This window comes from Anser brachyrhynchus, assembly GCF_964034855.1.
Source record: "Anser brachyrhynchus genome assembly, chromosome: 27".
Classification (NCBI taxonomy): domain Eukaryota; kingdom Metazoa; phylum Chordata; class Aves; order Anseriformes; family Anatidae; genus Anser; species Anser brachyrhynchus.
In genome coordinates this window covers 179,293-196,295 of record NC_137720.1, presented here as the reverse complement: position 1 = coordinate 196,295, position 17,003 = coordinate 179,293, and the positions used below count along the sequence as shown (strand labels likewise).

The following is a 17,003-nucleotide window of genomic DNA, read 5'->3' as shown; positions in this document are numbered from 1 at the left end:
AGAGTTCCACAATTTCTCATAGAGCTCTGATCAGGATTTTTAGACTCAACATCTGAATACAGCAAAATTCATTCCTAAGAGTTCGCAGGCAGTTTTCAGTAGCCAGGGAGCTGCGAAGATTTTTTTTTTCTCAATGTAAAATTAAAAATCTGGATTTGAATAAACAGTATATGTAAATTTCTATTGTTGCAAATTGCAAGCCAGGTTCCAAGGGCAAGAAACTGAATTTACCTTTGAGTTTTAATTTAGCTGTTGATAAAACCTTTCAGTCTAGGAGGGAATGGAGAAAGGAATAGTGCAAGCAGGAAACACCTCTGCCTATATTAATACCTTTGGCTTCACTGGGTGGACATTAAACTGGGCCTTGGGAGGGTCACACTATCTATACTGAGCTCTGCCATATATCCCTGCATGACCCAGTGCAGCTCACTTAACCTGTGAGACCTGGTTTGTCTCATCTGCTTTTTGTGTGTACTCTTTGTGGCAGGGACAGTTACACAGTATGTGCATGTAGCAAAGAGGAGGAAGATCTTAATTCTGCTTGGTGCCTTTATTTTGGGTAGAGGTAACGAGGATTAAAATTAAATGTGGTCTTTCAGATAAGTGTTTTTTTTTTTTTTTTTTTTTTTTTTTTAAGAAAGTGGAGCTCATTGCAAGCTCATGATAGCAAAACAGATTCAAGAGAGCCAAGGGAGAATCTGAGTGAATATATGGGAGGAACTGTGGGGGACAGGATCCCTTTATTTTGGAGGGGAGAGCTGATTAGAACTGTTTCCTGACTAGATTCAATATTTTCTACCTTAATTACCAAAGAAAACAAACGGAGGCACAAACCAGATTTAATTAAGATAGCACTTTTTTTTTTCCTTTCTTCCTTACCTTTCCATGTTGATCTCTACCCATGGATAATGGGTATGTGGTCACTACCCACTTGAATTCTGACAACAGTAATGCTTTTCACCACAAAGTTCTTAGCTTCTCTAGAAAATACTTGACAGCTTCCTCCTGCAGGGTCCCCATGAACAGGAAAAGTCAAGTAAGTATGAGCTGTGCTGGCAGCTCATGATGTTTTAGGACCACAAAAGATCTGTGAGCAAACTATGCAAGGCTGGCTTACAGGGCCAGACTTCTTTTGCTCTCTGTGTTGCTACCAGCTCAGTCACAGAGCCTCAGTCCCAGTCCCAGGATCTGAGCCTCAGGATGTTGTGTCACACTAAGTTGGCCCTTGTCACTAGCTAGCTTGGACAAAATGTGGGACAGAAACCAACAGTCTCTTTGCAGCCTTTTCTTCAGAACTGATGCTAATAACAAAACAGAAATCATTATTCAGGACTCACTAGGTCCACGTACCTCTCTTTATTCCATCCTCACGCAGCTGTCATTTTAGATGACTTGATGGTGCTGGTCAGATTTGCACGTCTGTGCTGCCCGTTGCATTTTACGATGCGACAGCACCCTCTTCTGGCTGTTGCCTGTTGGTCGAAACAGCCGATCAGGCAGCAAAATCAATGACAGGCAGCAGCACCAGCTCTTTGTCACAGGATCCTCAGCGCTTTGCAAAGGAAGGAATAAAAGCGAGGGCAGGAGAAGTTAGCAGGCCTGGCAAAAGGGAGAAAAAAAGGATATCTGATGTGCAATACTGCCGTCTTGATGTACCTGCAATAAGTATTTATACTGTAACAACGACTGGGAAAGCTGCCTCGCTTCAGGTATGTAGATTTCTATCTCAAATACAATGTATTTCTTGCTCTAAAAGTAACAATATCTGTCATTCCACTTCATTTTCTCTGCTTTTTTTTTTTCTTTTTTCTTTCTGATAATCAGCAGCTATGCAACCTTTATTATTATCAAGTTTGTGACTTCTAAGTTTTCTATCTATGAAGTGATATTTGAGAAAAACTACAAAGGTGATTAATATTTTCATTTCATGGGTTATTATGGAACAAATCAATATCATTTTAGGTAAGGACTGACTCATGATATTTTTGTGAATAGGATTATCAAACTGTGAAGTAAATATTTAATCAGCAGACAATTCACAATGTTATTTCATGAGTTGCATTAGTCAGTGATGTTTGGTGTGGAGACTGACATTTTGTTTCTATCTTTAACATGTCCAACTTCAAAATCCATGCACTGTATCTCACTCAGCTTCTGCTTTATATATTGAAGAATCTTCTGTTATGAAGTGTCTTCTGCCTTGTAGGTTTTTACATAGTATTTCTTGGATGAAACAAGCAAATGGATATTTGTAACAACTTTCTAACCTGGAAATTTATTTGCAGTTAGATTTGAAATTATGTAGATCCTGGGACAAAGAACATTTCTTTTTGGTTATTTTCTCATTACAGAGTATGCTGGGAAACTTTTGAAAGAAGACGTGTTATCCAACTGTAGCACTAGATATTTAAATACTACTAAACATGTATTTTTATTTTATTTGTAATGAGAGATGGATAAGAAACCATTCTTGCTTTAGCAAGTGCTGTTTAATTTAATTTATTAAAAGAAAGTCTGAGACTGTAATCTCATAAAGATCATTTCTAAACTGACTTTAGAATTAAAACAGTTTAAATGTTTGCCTGCAGGCCTGAATTTTCTTCTTCTTCTAGGTCTGATCTACTCCTCTTAGTCTGTTTTTTGTTGTCTTTGAAAGTATTATTTGCTAAGCTATAAACCTTTGAGAGATTAAGATGTCACACTACTGTTTTTTTTTCCTTTTTTTTTTCACGTGTTGAAATAATTCCTGTGTTTTACAAGCATGTGCTGTAATTACTTCAATTTTATGATTTATGAACAGAAAAACTTTCATGCTCATGCTTCTTAGCTGTGCACACAATTGTTCAGATTTCCTCTTTTTGAGCTTTCTATGTATGCTAAGTTCAAATTCCCCATGCAAGGTCCAAAATAGCCCTTCAGAGAAGCGTACGCCAAGGAATGAGGAGGAGTTCCCTTAAATTTTATTTTTCTTTCGTTGCTTAAATGTGTGATATAAATGGAACTACAGCTGACTTTAAATTGCAAGCAAACAGCCCAGGAACCATATTGGACTCCCATTCTGACAGGGACACTGAAACTTGCATCACCCCATTGGCATCTGTGTTGCTGTTTCCATTTCCACTGAGTAATTGCTGGAATGCTAGGCCTGGCAACACTGCATCTGTCTCACAATGAGGCTCAGGAATTTTTTACTGGGGTACAAGGGAGGTCAGAAGGCACAGTACTTTTCCAACTGAGCAAATGGCCTGCTCCTTTCTTTCCTTCCATACTTTTTAATTTATTATTTTTAGTATTTTACTTGCTTTGCATTGGGAGTTCCATGACACGTCAATCTGCAAAACTTGTATGAAACTGTTGAGAACTATGGCTGGATTCTCCGACAACTGTACTGTGCCAGTTTTCTCTACTTATGAGTGTCCAAAATTCCATGTGACTCAAATCCTGGCCTACCTCAAAGAGCTGCTTTTCAGAAAAAAAATTGTAAGTTTTTAAAATCACAGAATCCTGTAAACTATGTCATTTCTACAGCAAGTGTCATCTGGATATTATTTCTAGCATTATTTCTCCCCTTAATAGCAAAAATGGGAATGAGGATAGAAGACTATACAGTTTTTGTTTTCTGTTCTCTCTGAATAAGCAGCTCTTAATCCCATTTTGGCTTTTTGATTGCCTACTCCCAACCATCCACTGAACAGATGAGAAGCGTTATCACACTGACAGTTATCTAACACATTCTCTCTGCAGGTTCCTTATGTTCTTTGGACCTGATTTCTGTCTACTCCATTTGTGTGGGTGGCACACTTCCACTTTGATTCAAGAACACTTTCTACTAAGGTAAGTTCCTCTGCAAGGTGCAGATGAATGGTCCTTATTATTTATAAAAATGACTGTCCCATGTGTGAGTTCAGTGAACAGGATATATCTACAGAAAGACTGACAATGACGTAGTTTGCAGGCTTATGTAAGCAGTCATGGCATGCACACACTCTTACGTGTGATTGCATGTGAGCCAAATGAAGCATTTCCAATAAACTTGCCCTAGCCAAAGGAAAAACGGAAACAAGGTTCTGTATCATAGCTGAATTCCCTGCTGTCATCTGTAACTCAAAGGATGTGCTCCCCTCCAGAAAGTCAAAGTAGACAAACAGATATTTAATAGAGGCTGGAGCTGGCTTGGGGGCTGCTTGCAATCACTTTTGCAATAGAAACATCCAGTTCTCGAAAGCAGAGTGTTTCCTGGTCTTGGGATGAATCAAAGAACTGCCCAGAAATGAAATGTCTCTGATTAATGTTGCCCCTGGACAAGAAGTGACTGTTACAAAAAACAAGTTTAGTTGGTTTTGCTACACATTAAACAGTAGTATGTTGTAGGCAGTTGACACTGATAGGTCTGTGAAACAGCTATAATAAAATTTAATGAACACTCACAAAATATTTTAATTTGGCTTCATTTCCTTTGAAGGATTAGAAGAATAAGAAGATGCTTTGTTTCCCAGGAAACCTGAGTTAAAGGGTAGTAACATTATCTGCCAAGCTGAAAAATACTAAGAAAAAATAGGTTATCAAAATTATTGCTCAAGATTTATTTAGAAGGATTTTTTCTGCTGTGTGTGATGTCTGAGATATTTTTGAGATAATCTAGCTTACTGAGTCAGCTAGAGCTGAGATGCTCTCCCTGAAGTTCAACATATTTTGTTACTGCCCATTTGCTCTTTCATACATGACCCTTAGAATCTCCCTCTGTGTTGTCTTTTGAGACTTATTGTGTTGAAGCAGTAAATATTTTTCACTGACCTGGAAGTGGACAATCTGAACATGCTGCTTTTTTTTTTTCTATTTTGTTCTTTTGTTTTCCTGTTATCTTTACTTCTATGTGACATGGTGAAAAAAATAATTGTGCCTAAGGTTCCTTCCACCACTGATAAGAATGCCCTGTTCAACCTGAACCTTATCACTCCATAAGCAAACGGTGTGGTGCTTTTCACTTTGAAACTAAAAATATGTAGAAATAAGTCACCTTACTGTATGCATTGCTGGAAAAAAAAAACACAAAAATCCTCACCTGTACACCTCGTTATTAAGTAAGGTCATAACATTCCTATAACATAATGTCCTAAAATACATTCTCATAGTATCCAAATCAGCTAATACTTTGGAATTGCAAAGAAAATGGCCCAAACATCAAGGATAAAAAATCATTTTATTCTTCAGATATGTTCCATTGGCCACAGTGTAGAATGTGATAAAAGTACAAATAAAAATATAGTAGGGAAGGATAGCACAGGATACAACACAGTCTGTCTTTTACCGACTTTCCCAATTCTTCCTGGACTGCATATACCAAGAAGTAAATGCACACTTGTATATACTTTTCTCCTATGTTTATAGCCTTCTTAGTGTGAAGGACTGACATTATAATTCTCATTCTTGCAGACTGAATACCTTCAGGTACTGCCAGTGCTTCTTTGTCTTAATGCCCAGTGACCCATGAAAGGGCTGTTTTTCCAGAGCTTTCAGCTTTCATTTGTTCACTTATTCTGGGCTCAGGATGGTTTCTCAGATCTATAAGGCATGTATCACAGTCAGAGTGAGGCCCCATCATGAAATAGGAGATGTTCTGGAGAGACTGGGGCTACTGGAGTGTTCCCACAATTGTGAGTTCATGAGAACTTTTCCTAGCTCAGCCTTGAGGTTTACTCTGATGTAAATCTGTTCCTCTCTTTAGGGAATTAAAGTCTAATACAAAAGATGAGTGACTTATTTCATGATGGCCTGGGAATGTCTATTAGAGAAAGCCTATAAAAAGCTTTGCTAATCTCTGTGCTGCATGCCATTATCTAGAGGAGGGTGCATAGTTCTGCTTGTTGCCTGGGTAGCAACAGGGTTCCTTTACTGTCTCAGAAGGAGAAATCTGTGGTAATGTAAGGTACTGCATGCATTTCCAGCCACTCCAGGAATACGCCTGAGGCAATTTCTTGGGGGCCAATGTAATTTCATGCAATGAGCACAGAGGTCCCGAAGGCCCCAACTCACAAGCTGCGCCACAGGATGGAACGTGCCGTTGCTGTTGTCTTGATTTGAAAATTGTTTGAGCCCAGTAGGAAAGTGAAACTGGTCCAAAGGGCAATGGAAAGTGTGTGCCTCAGGATCCAGGATGCTTACTAGACAGGTTTGAAACCACACATTTCTGTGGTACTTCAAAAATGTGTCATGACTGGAATGTGAAACAGGAGAACTGACTGGTGGAATTGGCCACATATTTTCTGCATTTCGCTTTATTGCCACAAAGGACAGTGGTGATTTGTAACATGATGAGAAATAAAATTTCCACCAGTGAGTTCTGTAAGTTGTATCAGCTCCTGGGGAGTGAACAAGCAATGTATTGCCTGGCATGCTCCCACCAACAGACTCTGGCTTCAGTTCAAACCTATTTCCAATTGCGTAATTATTCTAGGAATGGAAGATGAAGACCGTAAGCAGCAGGGATTGAGTAACACTTGTAGGGTTTGCATCTCATTATAATAGTGGATGAGGTTGCCCAGTAAGCATCAGAAATCCTTAGAGAGAAGTGTCTGCATCCACAGAACTACTTTGAGGTAGCAATTGATGCAAGTATAGACGATTTATTTTGAATTCACTGGATAATTACAGCAGCACAAGGTAATGTATGAACTGTAGAAGGTGCTCAGTATCACTGAGAAATGCTCAATAAAACCCAGGGCAGTTGGATATCTGAACATGAATTGTTTCCTGTCTTAATGTAAAATTATTAAACAGAAGAAAATAAAAGGAACTGAAAAAGTCTAGTAAGCCTTCATGTATGTATATATATATATTTCAATGAGGGCTTGACAGCTTTCATTCTTTATTAACCTCTAAATCACATAGACAATATTTTGGAGTTAAAAAGCTGCAACATTAGTAGCATTTTGTTATTGTTATGTCTGGGGGACCACCAAGCTGCCTGCTGTACCATCATTACAGAAATGTGATTTTTCTCTTGGCAGAGAAAAGCTCTACCTATGTTGTATCAGAAAAATATTTGGACATAGAGTTATCTAAGAGAAGTTTTGGTTTCTTTTACAAGGAATCTTCAGTCCAACAGGTTGATGGTAAATGACTTCATTCATTTTTGGGGAGATTTCTCTGTTCTACAGGATGATTAATGGTAATGGCTCCACTTCCAGTAGCTTGACTATAGTTAGCCACGTGAAGGACAGGCAAGAGCAGAATCGTTCTCCTCACTCATAGAGTAGATTCCTCTGCTTGGCTGCATGTTGACTTGAATGGTTTCTACACATAAGATACCTTCAGAGTGTAGGTACTTGGTAGATCTGAGGCTATAGGCAGAGATAACATTCTACTCCTTGAACCTGGCAGCTTCTTTACAAGCTTTATGAATCTTGTGGGAATTTTGTGGTTCAGAGTTTAAGCACCAACTAAATGTAGGTATTCTTGCAGGATGAGCTGTTGCTGAGAACAGAATCTCAATCAGACTGAGATGTCTAAACAGGTTTTATGAATTTTGCCCTGAGTTACTCTTCTGCTAGGACAAAATAGAAGGGAAAGGTTTAATATGAGCTTCATTCTGTCATGTAAATGCTTGCGTCTAGAATAAAATGAAACGGTGCAGAGTTTTACATTTATCTTGCATAGATGTTTGCAAGGAAGCATAGGAATGGAGAAGAGGAAGAACTCTTAAAAACGATGTATCCAAAGCTATTCTTGCCAATTTACGCAAGGTTGTTGCATCTGTAAGAACTGCTGGCATGTTAGAGATGTACAAAATGTCTTTCCAGAGCAAATGTACTCATATAAATTCAGATATATCTGGCATCTCATAAAGGTGTTCAACTGTTCATGTATCTGGGTAGGAAATACAGCTAATTTTGATTTTAAGACCGAAGTCAGTGCCGGTAGTGACTGATAATTTTCTGAAGAACTTGTCACTAAGATCAAAATGTCCTTTTTCATGCTAAGTCAAATTTGCCTGTGTTTATAATCACTAATTATTGTATGCTTAAATATACAATACTTCGATGGGTTTTATAGCCCTCCTCCCCATCCACAATTCTTACCAAGCCCTGTGAGAAACACTCATCAGGAACTGTTAAATTAAGATGTTTACAGGCTGGAAAAGGAAAATCACAGACATACTGGGACATACTTTACTATGTTGGTCCTGTTTTTTAAGGGTCTTTATTCCAAACATGATAGCATCTGATTTGCTTTTAACTTCACATGCCTTTGTGAGAACAGCTCTTCTGCTCTGTCTTGAAAATTTCACAACTCATGCCAATTTTAGGCATACCAGAAGAATGAGAAGATACTAGAGAAAGCTATTATGAACAACAGTGATGCAAACAAATTGATGCAAGGGCTTACCACTGAAGACAAGAAAAAAAATAAGATTTGAATAGTTACAAAAATGATGAGCAAGGCATGTTCATAGAATCATAGAATATCCTGAGTTGGAAGGGACCCATAAGGATCATCAAGTCCAACTCCTGGCACCACATAGGTCTACCCAAAAGTTTAGACCATGTGACTAAGTGCACAGTCCAATCGCTTCTTAAATTCAGACAGGCTTGGTGCAGTGACTACTTCCCTGGGGAGCCTGTTGCAGTGTGCAACCACCCTCTCGGTGAAGAACCTCTTCCTGATGTCCAGCCTAAATTTCCCCTGCCTCAGCTTAACACCGTTCCCGCGGGTTCTATCACTGGTCATTACGGAGAGTAGATCACCTGCCTCTCCACTCCCGCTCGTGAGGAAGTTGTAGACTGTGATGAGGTCTCCCCTCAGCCTCGTCTTCTCCAGGCTGAACAGGCCCAGTGACCTCAGCCGCTCCTCATACATCTTCCCCTCTAGGCCCTTCACCATCTTCGTTGCACTCCTCTGGACACTCTCCAACAGTTTCACGTCCTTTTTGTGCTGTGGTGCCCAGAACTGCACACAGTACTCGAGGTGAGGCAGCACCAGCGCAGAGCAGAGTGGGACAATCACTTCCTTCAACCAACTATCAGTGCCGTGCTTGATGCACCCCAGGATACGGTTGGCCCTCCTGGCTGCCAGGCCACAGTGCTGGCTCATATTCAACTTGCTGTTAATCACAACCCCCAGATCCCTCTCTGCGGGGCTGCTCTCCAGCGTCTCGTTGCCCAGTCTGTACGTATAGCCAGGGTTGCCCCGTTCCAGGTGCAGGACCCGGCACTTGCTTTTATTAAACTTCCTGTGGTTGGTGATCGCCCAGCTCTCCAGTCTGTCCAGATCTCTCTGCAAGGCCTTTCCACCCTCAGAGTCTACAACTCCTCCAAGTTTGGTGTCATTGGCAAATTTGCTCAAAACACCTCTAGCTGGGCTTTGGCCACATGAATTTTCTCCCTACAAACACGAACAGCATCCCTGTATTCCTCGTCACCTGACCCTCCTTCCAGCAGCTGTATACTTTCTTTTTTTGCCTAAGCTCCAGTAGAAGATCCCTGGTCAGCCAGGATAGCCTTTTGCCCTGCCTGCCTGACTTGCGATATTTTGGAATAGCCTGATCTTGTGCTTTTAGGAGGCAGTGCTTAAAGATTGACCAGCACTGATGGACGTCAATGCCTTCAAAAGCAGTTTTCCAGGGGACCTTGCTGACTAGTTCCCTGAGCAGCCTGAAGTCTGCTTTCCCCATATCCAGGGCTGAAGTTTTGGTGGCAGTTTCCCTTCTGTCACCATAAATTCTAAATTCAACTACTTCATGGTCACTATGACCGAGACAGCCGCCAATTGCCATGTCTCCCACAAGACCCTCTCTGTTCTCCAGCAACAGATCTAGGAGGGCACCTTTCCTAGTTGGCTCCCTTAGTGCCTGCACCAAGAAGTTCATCTAGGTGCTTGATGAACCTCCTGGACTTGTTTGTGTTAGCCGTGTGGTGATCCCAGTTGACATCTGGCAAGTTGAAATCCCCCATAAGGACAAGGGAAGTTCTCAAGGGATCTCAAGAGATCTCAAGGCATCTCTTAGTTCTGCAAAGAATAATTCATTGGCGTTGTCATCCTGGCCAGGTGGTCTGTAATAGACTCCCACAATGACATCCCCTTTATTTGTTCATCCCTTAATCCTTACCCAGAGGTTCTCAACTTTGCCATCGCCAACTTGAAGTTCCACACAGTCCAGCCCATGCTTCACATACATCGCCACCCCGCCTACCTTGCCTGTCCCTCCTGAAGAGCCTGTAACCATCTATTGCAACACACCAGCCACAGGACTCATCCCACCAGCTTTCACTTATGCCAATGATGGCGTAGCTGTGGGACTGGGACAAGACTTCTAGCTCATCCATTTTATTCCTCATACTGCGTGCGTTTGTGTAGAAGCACTTCAAGTGCGCCTCCCTACACGCAGCACCTTGTGGAGCCGACCGAAGGACCTCACTAGCACACAGTCCCTCTGATTCTAGCACACCATCCCTTAGCTTATCACCGGTGTGCCTGGTTTTATCCCCTTCCCCTTTCGACTCTAGTTTAAAGCCCTATCTATCAGCCCTGCCAACTCCTGAGCAAAAATCCTTACCCCTCTCTAAGAGAGGCGCATCCCATCTGGTGCCAGCAGGCCCAGTGTCGCGTAGACCTTCCCGTGATCAAAAAACCCAAAGATCTGCTGGTTGCACCAGTCCCAAAGCCACATGTTAATGTGATGAGTCTGCTTGTCAGCATCGGTCCCCCCTATCAGAAGGACAGAGGCAAACACAACCTGTGCCCCCGATCCTTTAAGTAGTCGCCCCAAAGCCCTAAAGTCCCTTTTGATCGCTCTTGGACTTCTCGTTGCTACCTCGTCATTACCAGCCTGAAAGACCAGTAGCGGGTAGTAGTTGGTGGGCCGTACCAGGCGCTTGACTTTCTTAGCGAAATCTCTCACCCGAGCCCCAGGGAGTTAACAGACTTCCCTGTGGGTTGGGTCCGGTCGGCATATCGGGCCCTCTGTCCCTTTCAAAAGGGAGTCCCCCATGATAATAACCCTTCTTTTTTTTTTTGACAGAAGATGTAGCAATGCAGGGGGTAGGTTGCCTTGCCTTAGGCATCCTCTCCAACTGGGACAGGCTTTCGTCTACTTCATTGTTCTGACTGTCATGTTCTAGACCCTCATACCTGTTATATAAGGATAGATGGGAAGGTGAGGTGGGCAGGGACAGGGCTCGCCTACCACCCCGAACAGGAACCTGCCTCCATTCCCCCCCTTGGCCTAGGTCTCCTCCTACTGCCTGGAGGGATGAGGGAACTTTTGTCTTCTGCATAGCAGGAGACATTTGTGCTGTGGCGGGCTCGTGAGTCTGTCTCAGAGAGGGTAGAGTACACCTCCACCAGTCAATTTCCCTCTCTGACTCCCTGATGCTCCTGAGCCTGCTCACCTCCTCCCGAAGCTCCGCTACCTGGCTGAGCAGTTCTTCAACCTGGGCACACCTCCCACAGGCGTACCCCTTGCTGCTGCTGTCGGATACCGACAGAAGACTCGGGCACACCCTGCAGCCCAAGACCTGGGCGGTGGTGTGTTTCCCCGAGCCCTCTGCCTGAGTAGCCACATCGGTGACTGCGGCTGGAGAGGCCGCAAGAGATGCGGAGGCCATGGTTTTCTGCCTGGTTGGTACCACGGCCAGGTTCCTCGCAAACAGGTTACAAGTACCGAAGGGAGAGACCGCTGAAAAAGCGCGGCGAGGGGCGCCGCCTGCGCGAACTGACGCCCCCCGCCCTTCTGACACGCCGCGCCCTGGTCGCCCGCGCTCCCCAGGGGCTGCTTTTGAACGGCCGGGGAGGGCGCGCTGCTGGCTCTGCCTACGCCTCGGCAGCCTCCCTCGCGGGGGCTGCCGGGTCCCGGCGGCTCCCTCGTGTGCTTCGAGTGGTCTCGATGCCGAAAAAAAGCCCTGCCCGCCGCGATCCCCTGCTCCGCTGCAGAACGCGTCTGCCCCGGAGCCGATCGCCTCGGGTATGAAGCTAGAAAATAATAGGGGAACTTTAGTCTGGTACCTGGTTTGCTCATAATTTTTAAAGAAGTTAATTTTGATGAAAGAAATGTTTTAAAAGAGGAAAAAAAATCCAGCACGTTTTTATGAAAGCTTTTAAATTATTCAGCAGTAATGGATTTTTCCCATCAACAGCTGTGGGATAGCTGGGCTCTTCCTCAAAAGACCTCTAGTTATCAGAACACATATTTTTCAGAGTCATGATGTCTAAATAGTTTTCTTCAGAATTAGTCACTAGATGACCTTTAATGTTAGTTAAAATTCTTGTGCTATGGAGATTCACTTACTTCTGAACTTGAAGGGACTACAGCATGAGCAAAAATGTGTGCATAGAGATAGATAATGATGTGAGGGGAAAATATTGCTGCAGAGGACATATTAGCACATGGACGCACCTACAACGTGAAAGTGGAGTTTATGCAGGACTTCAGGGGAAAGTACATGAGGATAAGGAATTAAGACATGAAGCAGAGGAATTATAGGAAATACATTGATGCAATTATACTGTGATACTGTATGTGTACAACAAGAGAAAAATTCTGTCAGGGAGAGCTGGTGATCCTAGCTGCAGCTGCTACTTCTGATTGGAAAGTTGCCATACTTCTAAATAGATTTCAACATTTTCCCAGGTCTTAGAAGTAATAGAAAAGGCCATTAAGAGTGGAATAGGATAATGTGGTTAGCAAAAATTGAGAAAAAGCTATTGGAATTTCATTACTGCCTTTTGAACTGGAGGGCAGAATTTGAGACACAGTTCTAGCATTTAAATTTGTTTGTGTAAAGACGAGTCAAATGACAGGATTTTTCTTTTGAAATCATTCCACAGCTGGATAGGTCAGGCTGTCCTTTATTTCCACTATTCTCACTTTTTTTTTTTTCCTGTTCACTTTTTAAAACAAACATCACTGAATTCCAGAAGGCTAGTACTAGGGAAGTACTCTCCCTGTCCTTATATTGGCATTCTTATGCTGTTTCTTTAAGCATTTACTGTCAGATGCCAAAAAAGTCGATGGGCCGTTGATATGACTAGAATGTATGTTTGTATATTGGGCGTTTCTTTCAAGTCAGTTCTGAGAATTTTCACAACTCTGCAAGATGTCTGAAAGAATATTAGTCCACAGCCTGTATTCTTCCCATTTCTACCTTTAGTCTGGAAAAAATGAATCCATTTGGTGCCTGAGTTTATTATCTTTTCATGGTCATGCTACTAAATAAGAGTATTAGCTTAAATAGGAAACCTGTTTCAGAAAGGCTGTGCAACTGCACCAGAAAAGCTTCCAGAAACATATGCTATGAGGTGATCTAAGCATGCTCATTATTCAGACTGAATAGCTCTTTTAAAAGGGCCACATTTCTTGAAATTGACTCAGGTAGGAAAGTAATTCGAATAGAAAAGTAAGATTTACTTTACCATTTCAGAAAATTTTAATTGTGGCCAACAAGCTACTAAAAATGCAGTAGGTAAAAAATAAAATTTACTTTGGTATATGTATATTAAAAGTTTGGAAGGAAAAGAAACTGAAAAAGGAAGTAGAATGACTATACCTTTTTTTCCAGAACTGTGATGCTCTAAAGCCATCTATTTTAAGAAAATAAATCCAGCAACAGCATTACTTCATAAACAGATGGAATGGTCAAGAAAAATTCAGAACATAGAGTAAATGTTGCTATTTTGCATTTTGGGAATAAAACAGGTAATTGCCTGTGGAACTAGTGGTAGCTATCGTTCAGCAACTTCACAAAAAAAATCACAATGACCATCAGTTTTTCAGTCAAAGCAGTTGTTCAGAGTAGCTTATGTCATAAAATTCTACAGACCTGTGGAAAAAATGTTTCAAGTCAAATGCAAAACCCCTTATTTAGTCCCAAAAAAGTGAGAAAAGCACGGGCTAGATATTCTGAAGTCACACTAGAGGGCACTTGAGCTGTTCTTCTAAAGTAATTAGAGGTCAGAATAGCAGGATGCTTTCACAGGAGCAACAGTGGACAAAACTGAGCACTGGAATTAGTAGGATTTATAAGTATCATGTTGGGAGAGTAGTTAGTGATCTTTCCCCATTGCCTACTGTGGGCAAGTTGGTATAAATTTCCAGGTGTAATTTTTTCTTATTGGTAATATAAGCAATTAGGAGGAAAAAAATAAAGATTGCTGATAGATTGCAATAGTATTTTGTGCTTGTACATGGGTAAATCACAGAAATGTGGAGTATTTTAGGAGTTCAAAATGAAATCTAGTCTGAATTAGAACTAGTTGTCCAAAGAGTTCACAGAATCACAGAATCATTTAGTGTGGAAGAGACCTCCAAGATCACTTTGTCCAACCTATGAGCTAACACTAACAAGTCCTCCACTAAACCATATCACTAAGCTCTACATCTAAACATCTTTCGAATATGTAAAAAAGTAAAAAAAAAAAAAAAAAAAAGTTAAAGTATAAAAAGTTGAGCTGCCCTGTGGAGTCTGCTCCTGTAGTACTGCTCTTGCTCCAGTTCTGTCCTTTCCCTGTATAGTATGATGCCCTTAAAACTGTTGCTATTGTAGAAATGGAACAAATGTTATTTAACAGCATTTCTGTAAAGTGTCTGTAATAATCATAGAATGCTTTGGGTTGGAAGGGACATAAAGATCATCTAGTTCCAAAACCCCCAGCCATAGGCAGGAACACCTACCACCAGACCAGGTTGCTCAAAGCCCCATCCAACCTGGCCTTGAACACTTCCTGGGATGGGGCATCCACAGCTTCTCTGGGCAACCTGCTCTCCTGCCTCACCACCCTCATAGTAAATAATTTCTTCCTCCTCTCAGTCTAAACCTACCCTCTTTCAGTTTAAAGCCATTACCCCTTGTTCTGTCACTACACCCCCTGACAGGGTCCCTTTCCAGCTTTCCTGTAGGCCCCCTTCAGGTACTGGAAGGCTGCAACAAGGTCTCCCTGGAGCCTTCTTTTCTCCAGGCTGAACAACCCCAGCTCCCTCAGCCTGTCTTTGTAGGAGAGGTGCTCCAGTCCTCTGATCATCCTTTTGGCTCTCCTCTCGACTTGCTCCAACAGGTCCATGTCCTTCTTGTGCTGGGGTATTCCAGATGGGGTCTCACAAGAGCGAAGTAGAGAGGGAGACTCAACTCCCTCACCCTGCTGGCCATGCTTCTTTTGATGCAACCCAGGCTACAGTTGGCTTTCTGAGCTGCAAGTGCACTTTGGTGGCTCATGTTGAGCTTCTCATCAGCCAACAGCCCCAGGTTCTTCTCACGGATGCTCAGTCCATTCTCTGCCCAGACTGTTGTTGTGCACCCAGATGCAGGACCTTGCACTTGGCCTTGTTGAACCTCATGAGGTTTGCACAGGCCCACGTCTCAGACCTGTCAAGGTTGTTCTGGATGGCATCCCTTCCCATCAGTGTGTCAGCTGTACCACGCAGCTTGTTGTCAATGGCAAACTTGCTGAGGGTGCACTCGATCCCACTGCCTGTTACCAACAAAAATGTTAAATAGCACAGTCCCAATACTAACCCCCTAAGGAACCCCTTTCAGGTTTATTTTATAATAAATGAATTCAAAAATAATTTTATAAAAATAATTTTATAAAAAATAAACTTGAAGACTAAAAAGATAGTACAGGCCGTCCAGTAGACCCCCATGCTTTGTAACTCATTACAGCATTTCAGAGGTTTGGGTAAAAAGTAAAAAGATATCGATCTTCTGCCAAGTTTGGAAAGCACATATAAATTTCTTTGGGTAAGGATTTAAGCTTCCACTTCTCTCATTCCTCAAGTATTCATTGTTCTTCAGAAATTAGTGGAATACAGTGGGCTGGGGCACATATCTACTCTTTACTACAGGCATATTGATCTAATCTATGTATCTGCTACATACCACTGTCATTAGAGTACACCAGTAGAAACCCCGATCACCTGAATCCTCCGTGTTTTTATTAGCTTTTGGAAAGCTCCTCTCACAGTTTTTTTGCTGTTCAGTTGAAATCAGAACTTAGAGCATATGGGTAATAAAAAATGTCAGATTGTAGTAACCCCATAAATGGTTATGGAGCTATATGCAGGAGAACCTGTCTGGCTGCATGCTTAACCTTCTGGATGCCGGGAGTTACCCCAAGGCCACAGGTAGGCCAATGCTGCTGTAGTTTGATTGCTCTGAGATAAAAACCCCTGTACTTCATTCAAAGCAGTGGTTAAAAAAAAAGAAGTCTGAAAGTGAATGGGACTTGTAAATGGGGATAAGGTTTAGTACCCTTTTAGACAGAGAATTGGATAAACAAAGAGGAAGGATTTACTTTTGTTGCCTTCTTGTCTTTTTTTAAAACCAGCAACTTATTTTTACCAACCTGAAACAATTAACGTAGTCCCACAAATGCCACCAGACTGAACAATAATTACTGTAATTTCACAAGACGTTTCTCTATATATTTTTCCTTGACTGTTTTGCTCTGTAATTGTACATAACCAGGTATAAAGTTTCTTGTTCCAGAAGACTGTGATCATCTCTTGGCACACCTGTATCACACTTACTAATTTCTAGAATTTATAGTTGAATATGATTGTCATATTCATTTGTGGTCAGTTAGGAACCAGATATCAGAGCTATGTAATCAAGTTCCTCAAATGTACATCCTACAGAATACTCAGCCACAGGAGTCAGATATTTTCATTAACTCATCTCAACTTATAAAGTACTGGTTATTATTCACTGTTACTGTATTATTATATTGTGTTGATTTATTATATTACTGGACAACTCATGCCATCTGCTTGGGAAAGGGAACTTACCTTTTAGGATTTAATAGTGTTTACCTCTGTAGTGGGAGTTTTCTTTGTCTCTTATGTATGGTATTGTTTCCCTAAGCTGTGTAGCTGAAGGAAACAAGATAAATCTAAACAAAGATCCGTGATAAGTTATTAGAAGGTCTTTTTCCTTGATTTTTTTTTTCGCAGTAAAATAAGCTGCATCAATTATTAGTACTTCTTACTGCATACAGGGAAGAATCAAATGAAATAA

The 17,003-nt window shown here is 41.6% G+C and overlaps 1 protein-coding gene across 3 annotated transcripts in view; it reads left to right on the top strand.

Annotated features, from left to right (window-relative positions):
• Positions 1-17,003, top strand: part of TSHB (thyroid stimulating hormone subunit beta) — a 151,899-nt gene that overhangs the window by 34,128 nt on the left and 100,768 nt on the right. For all 3 annotated transcript variants that reach the window (XM_080569556.1, XM_080569557.1, XM_080569558.1), the window contains exon 5: positions 3,745-3,834. The gene's annotated coding sequence lies outside the window, so the exon portion shown is untranslated. The remainder of the gene's footprint in view (positions 1-3,744; positions 3,835-17,003) is intronic.